Raw genomic sequence first — 16,910 nt, 5'->3', positions numbered from 1 at the left:
AGAAACAAGGAAAATGGCTTCTTCTACCAGCTCTGTAGTTAGGAAAAAATAAGCTTCTTCTAAAATGGGGATAATATCAAGAGAATTACAACTGGCCACTTCCCATCTAGATTTAAAAAAGAAACCTGGATATGGATACATTATTCTACAGGAGAAAGATTATTTTCTAAATTGGCACCTAATTCAGCAGCGATCCATCTTTTTTCAAAAAAAGTGACCATTTATAGAAAGTCCCTGGAGGGGAGGGACAAGGTGTTGGATTAAGTGCACCCACATCATCTCTCCTACAAAAATCGGTAGAGTGGTGGCAAAATCCTTCCTGAGTGAGCTGTTTTGGGAACCCGTAATAAAGCAGGAGGCTTCAGGGCATTGATGGAGAGAGCACAACAAAAAGAGCAACTGCTCAAGGTAAAACCAGGAGTTTCTGGTGCTTGAGGCTGGAGCTGCGGGGTGGCTGAGCCCATCCCTCAGGGCAGGAAGCTGTGCGGCATTCCCTGACACTTGCCAGTCACCCAGATGAAGGAGACAAACTCTGAGAGTGGGAGGGTTCTGGTGAATGGTGGAGAGGGTTCTCTGAGTGTGGGTTCAATTGTCTGGACCCCCTTTTTTGAGCTCTGAGGAGCATACTAGCTGGTTTGTGGAGAAACCAGGAAGAGGGGAGAGGCCAATCTGCTGAGGCAACCTGATTTACCTAACCTCCATGGGATGGGAGAAGATGGAGTCAGGCAATTACCTAGTCCTGTGCAACTCTCCTAAGGGAGGGGGACAGTAAGAAGTGCTTAATAAGCTTCCAAGAGCATATTTAGGGTTCCTTGAAAGGAGTGGGTACTCTCTCTCACCAAGACTCAAAGAGAGTAATTTTTTTCCCTGGTGAGTTAAATCACCAGGGTCCCGTTGGAATTTCAAAAAGGAACTCTCACAGAGTCTATTGCTTCCTGCTGCCCTGGGAGAGAAAGAGGTTAGAAAAAAAAATGGGGGGGGGGGGCGGGGGGGGGGCAGGGAGGGGGACAGATTCCTAATCAACAGATTATCCAATTGTAAAGAATCAATCCTGCCCCAGGGAAAGGGACTACCTCATGAGGAGCTAATCAACCCAACAAGAAAGTTTAAATCAGCGGAGGAGTTTTAGCCTTGACTGTATGAGGTCTCAAGTTCCATTTCCAGCCCCCTTAGTGACCCGGCAGGATATTAAACATCTAGCTGGTACTTTAGGACAGGGAATACAAAGAATTATCCTTGTTTCGTTTCCTTTGGTTCTCTTATTTTTTCCTGAAAAAAAAAGTTTACTTTTCTTATATAATTTAACTTAGTTAACTCACTAAAACCCACTTCAAAATCTGCAGTGAGAAAGTTGCAGAATAATTGATTGATAAACATCTGCAGCCTGACAAGCTCCACAGGGGTTTAAGAGGGAAGTCTGTTTTTTCTTAGTGTTTTGTTGATCCTTGCTTCTGGGTTTGCCTGGTATTTCTTTTTCTTGTCCTTCCTTCCTCTTTCTAGCCCCTCCTTTTTTTAAAAATTAGGAACTGCCAGCTTGTTTCTTGTTTGCTGTGTTTCCTCTTCCTCAATTTCCTCTTTTCTGTGTGTACAAATTTTGGCCACCAATGCTATCTCTTTTCCTTCCTACAACTTTCTATCTTCCATGTTCTGTTGTTGCTCTTACATTCCACTCTTTGTTTAGAACCCAATTTTTCTGGTTTCTTTATTTTTAACACTCCTATTCTGTTTTCTTTCTTTTATTAACTCTCTCTGATTTTGTCCTTCCTTTACTTTTTCCCTCTCTTCTCATCATGCTTGCCTTTTAATTCATACTATACTCTTCTCCATATTCAGTTTTCCATCTCATTGTAGGTACTTCACTTTTTTATTCCTATAACTCTACACTGCTTACATGAGCTTAATATTCATTTTCCTAGATAGTCTATGGTTTTCTTCTGCTGACTTTTACTAGCAATGTTATTATTATACTTTATCTTTTCTTACCTCCTTTGCTTTCCCTTGCCCTAATTTTTTTCCTACAAGGGAACTTAGACAACAACAAGGAAATAGAATAAGAAGAACAAAGTGTTAAAGAGAAAACTTAACACACACACACCAACAGCAACTAAATAAAACCCAGGACTAGAGGGAGAAACTAATCAACTGGAAAAAACATCAAAATAAACAATGACCAGACAGCAACAAAAAATTACAAACCATACCAATAATCAGGAAGACATGGTCCAGTCCAATGAACAAACTAAAAACCAGGAGGAGGAGCAGAACGTCACACAGCTAATCAAAGCTGTCCAAATAAATATCGTGGACTAACTTAATGAAGTGAAGGAATAGATAAAGGATATTAAGAAAGCACTTGGAGAGCATACTGAAGAAACTGTAAACATATGCCAAAAGATAATGGATATGATGGTGATGAATGGCACAATCCAAGAAATCAAAAATACACTCTCAGTAAATAACAGCAGATTTGAAGAAGAAGAGGAAAGAACTAGTGATTTGGAAGACAGTGTATCTGAAATCAAATAGATCATAGAATTGATAGATAAAATGATAGAAAAAAAATCCAGCAGGGGATGGAACGTGGGAAAGTGTGGGCTATGGTGTGGAACACGGGACATGGGGTGCAGCTATGCCTGGAGATGTACTCACCAGACGCAATGGTGTGACATGATGATGGGGCAGAGTGTTACTGTGGGGGGAGTGGGGGAGTGGTGGGGTGGGGGGGTGGGGGCGAATGGGGACCTCATATTTTTTTTAATGTAATATATTTTTTAAAAAATGAATAAATTGTGTAGAATTTGGGGAAAAAAAATCCAGCAGGAACTTAGGGATTTGAATAACCATACAAAACTAGCAAACATATGCATTATAGGCATCCCAGAAGGAGAAGAGAAGCAAAAGGGGTTCTGGGGGAAATAATGACTGAAAACTTCCCAAATCTATTGAGGGAGATGCATGTACATGTCCAAGAAGTACAGTGCACCCCAAACAGTACAAATCCCAACAGGCCTACTCTCAGACATATACTTGTCAAATTATCTAATGTTCAAGACAAAGAGAAAATACTGAAGGAAGCAAGAGAAAAGAGACCCATCACATATAAGGGAAGTTCAAAAAAATTAAGTCTGATTTCTCATCTGAAACCATGGAGGCAAGAAGGCAGTGGTATGACATAGTCAAGGTACTAAAAGAAAAAAAAAATTCCAGTCAAGAATACTCTGTCCAGCAAAGTTGGCATTCAGAAATGATGGACAGCTCAAAATATTCAGATATTTTGAGAGTATGCCTTTAAGAAACCTGCCTTTCAAGAAATACTAGAGAGTTCTATAGGTTGAAAGAGAAAAAAAAAAACAGGAGAGACAGAGTTGAAGGAGAATATGAGAACAACTAAAATGATGGAAAAATAAAAACAATGTGCAACATACACAAATCCAAAGAAGGTATGGCTAATGTAAGTAATTCCTTGAGAGTAATGACACTGAATGTTAATGGATTATACTCACCTATTAAGAGACACAGATTGGCTGAATAGATAAGAAAATATGACCCATCTATATGCTGTCTACAAGAAACCCACCTTAGATCCATGGATTCAAAGAGGTTGAAAGTGAATGCCTGGAAAACAATCTTACAAGCAAACAATAGCCGAAAAAGCACAGGAGTAGCTATCCTAATATTGGACAAAAAAGACTTCAAAAGCAAAGCTATTGTGAGAAAAAAATGGACACTATTAATTAGTAAATGGTGTCATCTTTCAAGAAGAAAGAACAATCATAAACATTCATGTGCCTAACCAGGGCACCTCAGAATACATGAGGCAAACACTGGAAACCCTAAGTGGAGGAACAGATGCCTTTCCAATTATTGTAGGGGAATTTAATACACCATTATCACCATTAGAACATTTTGACACGAATCAATAAAGAACCAAAGACTATGAATAATATACTAGAGGATATGGGCTTAACACATATACAGAACACTATACTCAATACAGCAGGATATACATTCTGTTCAAGCACATATGGATTATTCTCCAAGGGAGACCACATATTAGGCCACAGAGAAAGTCACGATGATTTCAGAAAGATTGAAATTGTACAAAATAATTTATCTGACCACATTGGAATGAAGCTGGAAAACTGCAAGGGCCAGGGAATCAGATTAGGCACCAAGATATGGAAGTTAAACAACACACTCTTAGGCAAACTGGGTCAAGGAGGGCATTACAAAAGAAATCAGTTAACTAACTTGAAACTAATGAAATTGAAAATACAACATATCAAAACTTGTGGGATACAGCAAAAGCTGTACTGAGAGAGAAATTAATAGCCATAAATTCATGCATCAGAAAAGAAGAGCTAAAATCAAAGTCCTAACTGTGTACTTTGAGGAATTAGTAAAAAAAAAAAAACAAAACAAAACCACTAACCCCAAAAGAAGAAGAAAGAAAGAAATAACAAAGATCAGAACAGAACTAAATGAAATAGAAAATAAGAAAGCACTAGAAAAATTAAACAAAGCAAATAGCTGGTTCTTTGAGAAGATCAATAAAATTGACAAACCCTTAGCTAGACTAACAAAGGAAAAAGAAAGAAGATGCAAATATGCAAACTAATAAATGAAAAAGGGAATATCACCACTGACCCCACAGAAATAAAGACTATCATAAGAGGATACTTTGAAAAACTATATGCCAACAAGAAGGACAATTTAGAGGAAATGGATAAATTCATATAGATGCAAAAATAGCATTTAACAAAATACAGCACCCTTTCTAGAAAAATAAAAACTGCAAAATATAAGAATAGAAGGAAACTTTCTGAACATGATCAAGGGTATATATGAAAAAGACACAGCTAACATCATATACAATGGTGTATAAGGTAACCATGGTTGGTAGCTATGTTTCAATATTTGTACATCAGTTGTAGCAAACATAACATCCAAATGTAAAAAGATCATTGCTGGGAAAGGGGGAAAAGATGGAGGATGTTGGGTATATGGGAGTCCCCTATATTCTATCTGTGACTTTACTGAGACTTAAAACTTTATTGAAGACATAAGAAGAAAAAAATGAGGTAAGACACTGCAAAAGACATAGAAGAGATTTCCTCACCACTGTAGGTATAGGGCAATACCTATTACAGTGATGATAGGCAAAATGTAAAAAAAAAAAAAAAAAAAAATCATGATATTTTTCATTCTTTTAATACCCGAATTTATTTTTCACTTTATTTTAATTTTTGAAATTATCAATTTAATTTCTAATATTTACACCTATCATTACTATTTCATTTTCCTATTAATTGAATTTGGCAATATATCAGGCTTCATTTTTGAAGAAGTTTTGGATCACAGAGGGTTTCAGCTATATCAGGGGAGGAACACTGGTGTGGGGTGTCCTTGATAGGGGATGCATGTTTGGGAGGCAGTTCTCCAGGGCATGCATACAGGGTATATGGATATGTTCAGATGTTCTTTGGGTATTGACATAGAGGTTAGAGTTTCATGTGACAAGAGAGGGAGTGCTGAGGTCCCAACCTGGGGAGCTCTGTCACATTTCCGGATGGAACAGCAACAATTCCCCAAGTGCAATGGCAAAGACTAGTGAAGAAGGATGGTCCGATGATGGGCCCTTGTTACTGATGACTATGCTTATGAAGCTGTGTGCCTGAAATTTCAACTAGGCCTAGAGCTGCAGGGTGCCGAAGAGTTACCCCCTGAGAGCCTCCATGTTGCTCAAATGTGGCCACTCTCTAAGCCAAACTCAGGATGTAAATGCTTCCCTCCAGGGTGGGACATGACTCCCAGCGATGAGCCTCTCTGGCACCAAGGGATTACTACTAAGCACCAGCTGATGATGAAACTAGAAAAAGACCTTGAATAAAAGGGAGAAATGGTAAAGACAAATGAGTTTATATGGTTAAGGTATTTCAAAATGAGTTAGGAAGTCATCAAAGGGATCACATTTATGCATGTCTCAGAAGACTCCCAGAGACAGTCAAAGTAGATACAACCCCAGGTAGTGGTGTTCCTGAAGGCTATGGAGATACTCAGGTCCTACAGTCATGGCAGGTGTCTCTGGAGTTTAGTGCCCTGCCAGTGGGCCCTACTTTGGAATTTGTGCTCTTGAGTATGATGGAGTTGGACTCAGATGTGGCTTCTCTACACATGCCTCTTTTGTCACACTTACTGAACCTGTGGTTGGTGCTGGGGTTAGTGTATGCCCAGGAGACTTGTATCTCTCACCTATCCATGTGCCAGTTGGGTCCTGAACCTCAGCAAAGTTGCAACACCTACTCTTCAGTTTGTTGGACTTACCCAGGTCAGCTAACAGGGAGATGAAGATGGTCAACCACCGTACCAGGGAACTGAGAGTGCCTACAACTGCAAGCAGGGGAATCCCATCCATTAGCCATATGGGATCTAAATCCTCTCTCCATTTAGAGGTAGAGTGAGCATCGCCATCCCAGGGTCCTCAGGATGGAAGAATAAAATATGCATTAGAGTGGCCTTACTGGTATTCTACTATAGAACCCTTGTGACTCTATCAATGGAAGAAATTATATCATTGATGTGGAGACAGTGGCCATGGGAGTTGCTGAAGGCAGGAGAGGGAATAAGAGGTGTGATATGTGGACATTTTTGGGACTTGGATTTGTCCTGAATGATATTTCAGGGACAGATGCCGGACATTTTATATCCTGCCATAATCCATTGAATGGACTGAGAGAGAGTGTACTCTACGACATAAACTATAATTCATGCTGTTTAGTAGTGCTCCAAAATGTATTCATCAAATACAATGAATATACCACACTAATGAAAGATGTTGTTGATGTGGGAGGAGCGGGGGATGTGGGGAGTGGGGTATATGGGAACCTCTTATATTTTGTATTGTAATATTTTGTGTCATCTATGTGTCTTTTTAAAAAAAGATAATAGTAAAAAGCAAAAAAAAGATTTAAAAAATTCCTACTCGAAGTTTTTTTTTTTTTTTTTGGACAAAACTTTTAGGTTTGTAAATAGATGAGAAATGAATATTATGTCATTTATGATATCATTAATCATATGAACACCTGTAGGAAAGAAAAAGCGAAATTAGAAAGCTGTTTATTTTTATATAAAAGTAGTTTCTTAAGATAACATCTAAATCCAAAAAGCAAGGAAAAGTGATGTAAATGTTATTTAGAAATGCCAGAATAGTTAAAAGTATTCAAAGTTGCTTTTTTCTTAGGGAACAAGAATTGTGAGTGGGTCAGGCCACTGCTGTTCTCCACTATCAGTCTTTTAGTACAATTTGTATCCCTTTGTACATGGATCACATTGATAACAAAGAGAAATTACACTTAAAAAGAGAAATGCATTAGATGTGGGAAATGGAACAATTTAGTCAGTCTTAATGCACTAGGGTCGTTGTTTACAGGCTGCAATTGCCAAAGCACAGCCTCATTTTCTGAAAAGAAAGTCAGACTGACTCAACTATGATTTTATTTATTTTCCTCTATTTTAACAAACAATAGCAGTTTTAGCCAGCCTTTCTCCTATATTCTTGCATCCTCTCCATGCCTCCCATACTTAAACATCAATTGAAAGTTAGTGTGCATGCATAAAAATCCACAGTAATTTGCTGATTTAAAATTTTACATAAAGCATACTGCATATATACTTTTGTAAATGGATTATTTTTATATTAAGCATTTAAAGTTTAACAGTTTTGCTAAATACAGACCTAATTCAGAACTATACCAAAAGTGTTTACCAGTCCTGAGGTTATAAGTAGTTGGTATTTTCTTGTTGTGGTCTTCAGTTTCCGAGGTTGCAAAATGGGTGCCGACTCTTACCATCTCTTCCTTCATTGGTTGTGGAAGGCTCCTGAAAGGATGCAGTTGTGAAGAGGAAAGAGAGAAAGGTATCAGGTCATAGATTCTTTCATGGAATGGCATTTAAAGAAGAGAGCCATCAAACCCAGCGTTTTCTGTTTAGATCTTGATGACATAATCACTCTCTCATTAGTCAAGGGTTGTATAAAAACATACTCTGCATGCATGAAAAACATGTGCAAAGTCTGCTGGCATTAGTTGAGCTCTTCCCACTGAGGCTACGGACTTCCAGAATCAGTCATTAGCAGCCTGGCCAAGCAGCATCATTCATTAACTGTCTCTTTACTGAACAGGAAAAATGAACAGAGTCCTTTAAGCTGACGTGAATAAATTGCAAGCATTTGGGAGGTATTCAAATGTAAAATGTTGAGGTTCATTATTAAAATTATATTTGATGACTTGGGTTTCTTCTGGCTCATTTAGAAGAGAATTTTCATAGGGCTGTATCCCCAGTGGTGGGTGACAGAGGTTACTCTAGTCCAAACGTAAAGAAAGCTGGAGTCATTGATGTCAAGATGCAGTTGCACCAAAAGTGAAGGCTCAAAGGATCCTCAGCAAACATCTATAGGAAACAATTTCCAAACTTCTGAAATTGAAGTTTACTGAAAAATAGGCAGATCAGCTAGGAAACCCTAGGATTTTTAGTAGCATGATTTCTTAAACCCTCTTCCACCACCACCACCACCTCACTTTACTTTTGGGAAAACTGAGGATTGAAAGGACACAGAATGGAAATGATTCTTCTTCAGGTCAGAGTCCCTGTCTCTCCAGAAGAATTACTTTCCTTTCAAGTCTTTTCACTGAATTTAGAAACACTTTATTTGTAAATTAATAAGTATAGAGAAAAGAGAACATATAATTTAACTTATTTTTCTATATGAAGTAGTTTATGCAAATGTATGTCTACATTTTTGAGATGGAGATTGGAGACAGATGCTTGGCAAAAGAGGTGACATTTGAAGTGAGCTTTGAAAGATAAGTTCACGTTACATCAAATGGTTTATTTATATTTGTGTCTTTCACTTCATAAGATTGTGAAACTTTAGAAAAGAGACTGGGCTTTATTCATATTGGTATATGATGTCTGGAGCAAAGTAGGTATGCAAATTAAGATTGCATCTCTCAACTGAAATTGAGTATACACCTTGAACGGTCTAAACTATAGTTAGAAACAGCCTATGCAATTGGCTCAGAAATAGCATTATTTTGTCCTTAATATTCATTGGATGCTAGATAAATTTTGACCCTGCTATGGCTATTTTTGAGGAGATGGTTTCTTAAAAGGGAAATTCTATTCTATCTCTCTGATACACCAACAGTTCTGACATGTATTAGCTTTCTTTAATGGAGTCATGGATTTGCATAATTTAAATGGACATTTGAGGGACTGGCACTTTCATTAAATAAATAATATTTTATGAAATTTTCTATATTGTTGTGTTTTAAAATATTGAAATATGATATAATCTGTTCGCCAAGTCCTAAGATGGCACTTGATGTTTAACTCATTCAGACATAAATTTGGCATAATACATTATGAGGATTTAATAATACAGGGAGAAGATTGAAAATTTAAGAAATTAAAAGTATATTAAAAGTATATAGTAATTAAGAAATTAAAAGTATACTACAGAAATTAAAAGTATATTAAAAGTATATTACAGGATGTGCCTCACATGGTAGAGCCCTGCCTCCACATGGGATGTCCCAGGTTTGGTTCCTGGTGCCTCCTGAAAAACAACAACAAAAAACAAAAACAGACAACAAGCAAAACAAACAAAAAAAACAACTGAGGGAACCTGATTAGACTCAATGGTTGAGTGTCAGCTTCCAATATATGACGTCCTGGGTTCAATCCCTGGTCCTCAGTACATAAATAAAATAAAAGAAAAAATAGAAAAGAAAAAGTATGTTACAAATGTTACTTGTGGAAACAAAAACCAAGAAAGTACATGTACTGGCATCACTTGCAGTAGGAGGAAATTTCTGTGTAAATGTCCAGAAGCAGTAAGTAAGCTGGAATAAGACAGTCATTTGTTCACTCATCCAATCATTTGTTCATTCATCAAACACCAGCTGCAAGCCAGCTTTATGCCAAGAACAGGCATGCACCTTCGCAGGTGACGGCGGTCGTTTTTTGCTCCTCTTCACATCCCGAAAGCCACAATAATACACACTCAGGCAAATTGGATGGGGGCTGCCAAACTCCCAGGGACTTAGCAGTCGAATCGATGGGGCCAGATATATAAGCACACAATTTTAAGAAAGAAAAAAAGGCTAGCACTTAATGGTGGTAAGTGCTCATTACAATGCAGCACCAAGGCCATGACATGTAACCCTAGGGTTTTGAGCATCAGGATTGATAACTCAAGTTCAGCCAGCAGTCCTTCTAGCTAAGGAGGTGTAACTGGTAACTAGCGCTGTGATCCTAAGCATTTCCTGAGCATGGTGATAAAAGGATTTCCAGGATCTGGCTTAACAAATTGCGGCATGTCACACACCCTGCATTCGAGTCAGAAGCATTACCAGAATGACGTTCTGTTGACTCTTACAATTTTATACACTCGCTACTTCATTTTCCAATTACACCTTGAGGAAAGATGACTTAACATTAAAGCACATTTCAAATGTCACCACATTTACAAGGCATTTTTACCCAGTCCTCACTGTAACCACACATACAAACACCCAACCTATCACTGTATAATAAACACGACATAATAAATATCCTGTATGCTACACAACTATTCTACATTTTCCCATTGTTCTTATGGTATTCATACAGAAAGCTTTTCTATATGGCTCTACCTTCTGTACTGCATGATTAATTACTTTTTGGGAGGGCCTGCGCCTTATTCATCTTTGAATTCTCTGATTCTCAAAGGGTGCTCCAGAAAGGCTTGTCTAATGGAGAGTAATGTTAAGAGAAGACAGCGTGAGTGACCAGACTAAGATCTTTTTTAAACAAAAGTGAAAAGGTAGACTTTCAGACTCCCTTAGAATGCAAAATCTATAATGCCATAAAGCATTTTGGGAAAATCAGTACTTTACTCATTATGTTAAGATTTTCTACAGTATTAAAAGTAGAATTATATTTATTAAAACCAAGTAGAGAAAACATGCTCAGATTGTTGTGAAATGAAGTTTTATCTTTGATTTTCTTAAATAGCTAAGACTAAAAGTACCCATCAAAAAATCAGTGTAAATTTGCTTGTTGAAACTGTCACACAAGCTCAACATGAACAATTCTCTAATATATTAGATTTGCATTTTCATTTTAGCACACAAATAATACTGGACGATCAATTATAGTCCAGTGACCACAAATGAGGTGAAACATTTCAAAATTAAGAAATAAGAAGATTATCCAAGATTACAAATATATCCAAGTCACTAAGCACAAAAACTTAAATATAGTTAATATCTGATATAAAAATTATATTACTTCTTATTTATTTATTATATTGTTATTTTAGTAGACTTTATTTTATTCATTTTTTATTTTTTATGAAGTTTTAGATTACATAAATGATACATTGAAAATATAGGGAATACCCATATAGTCCACACTTTTCACCATTAACAATCTTTCATTGGTGTGGTAATTTGTTACAGTTGATGCACACACATTGAAGCACTGCTACTAACCATGACCAATAGTATACATTATGGTTTATAATTTGTACCATACCCATATGGAAGACGGAAGCCCAATCGATTGAGCCACAGCCGCTTCCCTGTACCATATCTTTTTATAGATTTTGACAAAATATATAATGGCCTATATTCCAAAGTCCCAAAAATGCCATGTTACACCTATTTTTCCCTCTCCCTCCCTTCAGAACCTCTGGTGACCACCACCTTTTTATCAGTGTTACAAGATCTTCCATTGCTAGAAAAAATACAGAACACTTCATGAATTTGCATCCTTGAGCCATGCTAATCTATCGTTCCAATTTTAGTGTATGTGCTGCTGAAGTGAGCACTAGACCTTATTTTTAAGAACAGTTTTAATTCTACAAAAACAAGAAAAAACTAAGAGGATAATACAAAGAGTTCCCACATAGTCTTACATATAAATTCTCCCATAATTAGCATCTTACATTAGTAAGTATGTATGGTATATTTGTTACAATTAATGAACCAGGATTGCTGCACTTTTATTAACTGAAGTCCATTACTTGTAAACGTTTTTGGTATAGTTTAGTTTAGTTTAGTTTGGTTTAGTTTAGTTTTAGTTTAGTTTAGTTTTTGGTGACAGTCCCCTTTCTGCTCTAGGGTCTCATCCGGGCAGCACTCGCTTAGCTCTCGTGTCTTTCTGGGCTCCCCTTGCGATGACGTTCCTCAGGCTTCCCTTGTTTTTAGTGACCCGGGCAGTTCTGAGGAGTCCCATCATGCATTTCTTATGATGTCTCTCTAATGGAGCATGCCTGAGCATTCTGGGGACGGGAGGCCACAGCAGTCAAGAGCCGTGCCCACCACTGTGCGCAGCACGGCTTGCTCTGCGCCTGGTGGCCTTCATCACCTGGCTGAGGTGGCGTTTGTCAGGTTTTTCTACTGCAAAGCGACTTATTCCCCCCAATTTCCATAATGTACTATTTAAAAGAAAGTCACTTGAAGAGCCTGCACTTAAATAGTTGGACGTTATGTTCCCCTTCTTTATGGTGGAGCATCCTCATAAATTATTTGAAATTCTTCTGCATGGGAGATTAGTTTCTTTTACCCAAATTATTTATTATTGCCATCATTTATTTTTATCAGTATGAGGTTGAAGATATTTATTTTATATTCTGGGTTACAAGCTGATGCTACTGTATTTATTTATTGCTCCAGTTGTTCCACATTTGGCCATTAGGAGATCTTTCATCAGCTCCCATGTCCCTGCGACTAACTCTATTAACATGGAAGGTGTGGGTTTTCTTTTTCCCTCTTTTTTCTTCCCTTTCTTTCTTTTTTTTAACACTTCTATATTTTCTGGCACTACAGGATGCTCTGGGCTCAGCACCATTTCCCCAAGGAGGATTTGTTCTTTTTTTTTAAAGGATGTTATCGGAAAGCAGGACCTGGGTACAGGATGTGCTCATGGCCACTAAGTGGGGTGGGAGGGGTTATTTTAGGAATTCTCCTCTGAGAGGAACAAAGAAATAGATGTGTGTAAACCAACCTGCTTACATAGGCCAGCAATAGCAATTTCTACATAAAACCACTTCTACCTGTACTACAGTAGCTAAACAGGAGTTCTTAGTGAAATAGTCAATTCTAATTTATTACCAAACGGATTATTCTAGCATCCGCACCTTATTATCTGTAAATTCCCATTCCAAAAGTAATAACCCTGGCTCCCACCATCCCCCATACATTCCTTAACTGTTCAGTTCCATTATACATGCCTCAGAATTGTTAATTGATTCCCTTGTGAGAAATAAATTTAGAATTGCTTATATACCATTCATTCTGCTTTTTCAAAAGTTATTTATGTTGCAGTATTTCCCCAAGCACCCTCTTCACTGAGATTGTTTCATGTACATATTTTTATTAACCTTCAATTCTATTGTCAGTGTCTGCATTATTATTTTGGGGTATCTCACATTTGCAATGACTTTTCTTTTACATTTGCATTCACTAAGATTCACTCTGTGCTGTAAAATGCCATGGATTTGGACAAATGAGTGATATCTTTTGTCCAACATTAGCATATGATGTGCTTCACCCATTCATCCCTTCCCTCTTCTCAAAGTCCTAGGAACCACTGATCTTTTTACTGTCTCTTTAACTTTGCCTCTTTCAAAATACCACATTACTGGAATCACACTGCATGTAGCATTTCTAGACTGGTTTCCTTCACTTGGCAGTATGAATTTAAGGTTCATCCATACAATTCATGACTTAGTAACTCTCTTCTAAATAGATGAATAACATTTAATTGTATGAATGTGCCACAGTTTGTTTACCCCTGCACTTATTGAACGACATTTGGTTGCTTCTAGTTTTGGGTGAATTATGAATAAAGATGTAATAAACATTCATAGGCAAGTTTTTAGTGAACATAAGTATTCAAAACAATCAGTTAAATACCTAGATCTGTGACTGTGTTTAGCTTGGTAACTAACTACTAAACTCTCTTCCAAGGTGGCTCTACCATGTTTGTACTCTAACCAGGAATGAATGAGAGTCACTGTTGCTAAGTGTCCTTCCAGCTTCTGCCTTCAATTGCCTATTGTGTCATCTGTTAAAGGTCTTGTTTTCCATATAGGTCTCGTAAGCATTTTGCTAAATTTATACCTACATATTTCATCCTGTGGGGCTATTGTAAGTGTTTTTGTATTTTCAAATTTCAAATTCTAATTGCCCAACTGTCATACAGGAAAGCAATTGACTTTCGCTAGTTTCCTTGTATCTTTTGAACTTTTAGTTAAAGGTAATTAGTTAAAGGTTCGTTTTAATGGATTCTTTGGGATCATCTTCATAGATACTCATGTCATTCGCTAACAAAGTTTCTGCCCTTTCTCCTCAATCTGCACTTCCATCACCTGTTCATGTTTATATTACACTTCCCGGGCAGTATGACTCAGGACCTTTCCCTTATTCCCAACCTTGGAGGAAAGCATCCAGGTCCTCGCAATTTAGTTGAATAGAAGCTGCAGGTTTATTATAGATGTTATTCATCAAATTGAAGAAGTACGTTCTATTTATAGTTTGCTGAGACTTTTTTTCATAACAGGTGTTGGATTTTTTCAAATGACTTTTCAATCAATTTGATTTTTTTCAGATATTTGATGTAATCATATGATTTTTTCTTCTTCAGCCATTTGTGATGGTGAATTAAAATGCTTGATTTTCAAATGTTGAATCAATCTTACATAAATGGAATAAATCCCATTTAGTTTTGGTATGTAATTTTTAATGCACTGTTGGATTTATTTTGCTTATATTTTGTTGAGGACTTTTCATCTATATTCTGGAATCTGTTGGTCTGTCTTTGTTCTTTTTTGTATGTCTTTTTTGGTTTAGGCATTTTCGTAATGCCGCCTCCACAGACTTAGTATTTATAACCTTTGTTTCTAATTTCTGGATGAGACTGTAGAGGAGTGGTATCATTTCTTCCATGCACATTTGGTAGATTTCAACAGTGAAACAATCTGGGCCTGATACGTAATTTTTAGAAAACTGTTCGTTTTTTATTCAATTTCTTTAATAAATTTTGGACTATTCTGATTCTTTACTATTCCTTGTTGAATTTAGTAGATTATGCCATTAAGGAATTAATTTCATAGAAATTATTAAATTTTGTGGCATAGAGTTGTTCAGTATACTTTTATCATGTTTTAAGGCTCTCCAGATCAGCAGAGACCACTGCTCTTTCCTTTGAGATACTAGCATGTGTCTTTTCTCTTTTTTGTTCCTTTAGCCTGGCTAAAGCTCTACCAAATTTATTGATCTTTTCAAAGAACCAGCTTTCCATTTTATTAATATATGTTCCAAGTTTTACCTTTTCTTCCTTCTTCTTGCTGTAGGCTTCTGGTCCTCTTCTCGACCTAATTTCCTAAGGTGGCTGTGTGGGTCACCTGTGTTTTGTCTTTCATATTCTCTAGTATGCCCTTTGATACTATCCATGTATTTCTAAGCACTACTTTTGCTGCATCCCTACATTTGGATCAATCGTGTTTTCCTTTTCATCTAACTCACAATGTTTCCAATCTGTTTTAGTTTGCCAGGGCTGCTGTAACTCAGTGATACAGATGAGTAAAATCCAGACGCGTCCTGCCCGTGGATCTGAGTGGAGGCCTTCGCTGGGGGCCAACCCGCCCCATGCCTCTGTCCTCGCCCCGCGCCTCTGTCCCTGCCCTGGTGGCGGTGGCCGGCCAGGCTGCCTGACCGCCCTGGCCCAGCACGGTCCCTGCTGGGTCACACCCGTCTTTCTCTCTGTCTAGATTTCCTCTCCTTGGAGAACAGGATTGCGTTCACCTTATTAGGGGCCTCCCTAGTCCAGGGCCCCCTCTTAGCTAATAACAGCTCCAAGATCCTTCGGATGAGCAAATCCACACTCACAGGCCCGGAGTTAGCTGGGAGCCTTTTAGGGACACAAGGTGATCCGGAACACCTTGTAGCGTAGCTCCAGTCGTGTTCCGTAGGCTGCTGGCGCCTCCACATTCCTGGGAATTTTCCAGCTGTTTTTCTGTTTCATATTTCTAGATTAATACCTTTATCGCCAGAGAATGTGCTTCGCACGGTTTCTGCTCCTTGACGCTTGTTGACTTGTGTTCCCTGCCAGGATGTGGCTGCCCTGGGGAATGTTCCCAGTGAGCGTAAGAGAAACATGTACCGTGTTCTTGGCTGTTGTTGGGTGGAACAGTCGATAAATATCAGTTAGGTCGAGGTGACGGATGGGGCTGCTGAGAGCAACTCTGCACTTTTTCATTTTCTCTGGTTGGATCTATTAGTTACCTAAAAGGGAGCTCTGATTTCTCAAGCTGTTGTCCTGGCTTTGCCCATTTCCCTTACTTCTGCTGCTCTTGCCTGAGGTGCTTTGATGCTCTGTGGTTAGGTGTTTAGTCATGAAGACTGCTACGCTTTCCTAAATCACTGACCCCTTTGCCATAGTGCAGTGCCCCTTCGCATGCCTGGTGATTTTCCTTATTCTGACTTCTGCTTTGTCTGAAATTAATATTACTACTGAGCTTTCTTTTGATTAGTGTGACTATGGAATAGATTTTTCCAACCTTTTAATTTCTGTTTCTTTATATTTAAAATGGCTTTCTTGTAGACAATTTAACATTTGATGATTTTATAATCAACTTGGACAGTCTTTATTTTCAATTTTGTGTATTTAGACCGTTCATATTTCAGGAGGTTTTGGATATAGTTGAATGAAAATGTACCGGGTTTGAAAATGTTTTCAATGCTTTCCATTTTTATCTATTTTCCCTCTTTTTCTGGTATCTCTGGTTTTAATTGAGCATTTTGTATGATTCCATTTTATTTCATCTCTTAGCATATCAATTATACAACTTTTTAAAAAATGTA

At 37.7% G+C, this 16,910-nt stretch overlaps 1 pseudogene; it reads right to left on the bottom strand.

Annotated features, from left to right (window-relative positions):
- Positions 1-11,783: 11,783 nt before the first annotated feature.
- On the bottom strand, positions 11,784-11,872 carry LOC111763045 (U6 spliceosomal RNA; annotated as a pseudogene).
- Positions 11,873-16,910: the final 5,038 nt, after the last annotated feature.

Source organism: Dasypus novemcinctus, chromosome 25 (assembly GCF_030445035.2).
Source record: "Dasypus novemcinctus isolate mDasNov1 chromosome 25, mDasNov1.1.hap2, whole genome shotgun sequence".
Taxonomy (NCBI): Eukaryota; Metazoa; Chordata; class Mammalia; order Cingulata; family Dasypodidae; genus Dasypus; species Dasypus novemcinctus.
The sequence above is the reverse complement of the archived record's forward strand: the minus strand, read 5'-3'. Positions and strand labels throughout refer to the sequence as shown.